This window comes from Propithecus coquereli, unplaced genomic scaffold, assembly GCF_000956105.1.
Source record: "Propithecus coquereli isolate 6110/MARCELLA unplaced genomic scaffold, Pcoq_1.0 Scaffold164, whole genome shotgun sequence".
Taxonomy (NCBI): domain Eukaryota; kingdom Metazoa; phylum Chordata; class Mammalia; order Primates; family Indriidae; genus Propithecus; species Propithecus coquereli.
This window is the reverse complement of record NW_012140969.1, coordinates 1876149-1878334: the sequence shown is the minus strand read 5'-3', so window position 1 is coordinate 1878334 and position 2186 is coordinate 1876149.

Here is a 2186-nt window from a genome sequence, read left to right as displayed (position 1 = left end):
TTTCTGCCCCAGCCCTAAAAGCAGCCATTTCTCCAAGGATCCCTGGTTCTTCCTATTGGAAAATGGTATTTAGAGACCAAGATCCAGTTGCACAGGGTACTCATCACTTTTGGGCTGTCATTGCTTCCAGGCCCTCAGAAGACAGAGCCTGGTGTGTACGTGCTAACTCATGTATATACACATGTGCATATTTATTTTCCTTTTTTTGAGACAGAGTCTCGCTCCGTTGCCCGGGCTAGAGTGCCGTGGTATCAGCCTAGCTCACAGCAACCTCAAGCTCCTGGGCTCAAGCGATCCTCCTGCCTCAGCCTCCCAAGTAGCTGAGACTACAGGCGTGCACCACCATGCCCGGCTAATTTTTTCTATTTTTAGTTGTTTGGCTAATTTCTTTATATTTATAGTTGAGACAGGGTCTCGCTCTTGTTCAGGCTGGTCTCGAACTCCTGACCTCAAGCGATCCTCCCGCCTCGGCCTCCCAGAGTGCTAGGATTACAGGCGTGAGCCACCGCGCCAGGCCCATATTTATTTTCTTATCTATTAAAATAAACATGAGTTCACACTGATAACCCCAGTTCAGCACCACACTCCTTACTTGTGACTTCGTTCTCCAGCAGTATGAACCTTGGCTGCCCAGATCTACAACCTATGTATTTATTTGTTCAACTTTAGCATGAACTAGTTTCAAAATCGTTATCCTGTACTCCCACAAGACACAAATGGACTGGCTGGACTACCTGTTTCTGTCCGGTTCAGACAGCTGTTGGGGGCAGAAAACTCACTGAGCTGAACAAATAAGGCTTGTGGGTGTGAGCTGGAGTTGGTTCCCCGGGCCTCCAGTTTGAAATCCCCCCCAGACCCCGACTGCTCTGGTGTCTGGGTGTGGGAAAGTCGTCAGTTCACACATACCCTGGCCATGTTTTAAGTGTCAGGACTGCGCGAAGGGCGGTGGGGAGGGTGGGAATGAATGGTAAGCTCTGCGTTAGCCCTCTGACTCTTTGAATGGATCTGGGGGTCTGAGGGGACCACAGGAGGCTTTTTGCCCTCTTGGAGGGGCAGACCTGGCTCAGTGAGAGTGGGCACCGGGCAGGGCGGCCCCTGTGGGCAAGTGCCCTGGCAACAGAACCGGCCCGGCAGGTGTGCCAGCCCAGGCATGTTTTAGGCGGGCGCGCTTTTGCAGGCTGCAGCAGGAGCACAGGGGCCAGGGGTGCCCTGCACCTGGGAAGAGACCTGGATTTGCCTGGGTGGGGGTGAGAGTAGGCATGGGGTGGGGGGCTCGGGTGGTGCTGAGCTCAGGGTTGTGGCAATGCAGCCTGACCCGAGTGCCCTCCTAATTCCTTCTTGGGGATACAGTGGTGGACCAGTAGTACCTGCACTAACATTGATTAAGCTCTCACTGTATGCCCTAGCTCTTCTAAACCACTCCCTTCACCATCAACAACAGCCCTGCGAGTGGGTGAGGTTATGATCTCCATTTTACTGATGAGGTCCCTAAGGCTCAGAGCGGGCGTCACTTGCCCAGGGTCCTAGACCACAAAGTGGCTGAGCCTGGCTCTAGACTCTGAGCCCTTAACCTTCACACGTCTGGGCAGAGGGACAGACAGAGGACACAGGACAGGCCAGATGAAAAAATAAACAAACGAGGTGATTTCAGACGATGCCAAGGGCCATAGGAGATTGGGAAGGAGGAGGACAGATCTGGGAAGGCCTCTCTGAGGAGGTGACTGGCTGGGAAGGGCTGGGAGGAGCTCCCTGGAAGGGAGCTCCAGACAAGTTCGAAGGTCAAGTGTGTAAGGAACAAGGAGCAGCCCTGTGGGGCTGGAGCAGCGTGGGGCTGGGGGACAGCACCGAAGTGAGGAAGGGAGACAGATGTGCAGGGCCTGGGGACCAAGCTGAGGACTTGAGTGCTTACTCTGAGGGGCATCGGGAGCCATGGGAGGTTTTAGAGCAGGGGAGGGACATGATCTCAGTGTGTTTGTTTGCTTATTTGTTTTGTTTTGTTTTGTTTTGAGACAGGGTCTCCCTCTGTTGCTCAGGCTAGCGTGCAGTGGCGTCACCATATCTCACAGCAACCTCAAACTTCTGGGCTCAAGTGATCCTCCTGCCTCAGCCACCTGAGTAGCTGGGGCTAGAGGTGCGCGCCCCCAGGCCCAATAATTTTTCTATTTTTTGTAGAGCCGGGGTCTCGC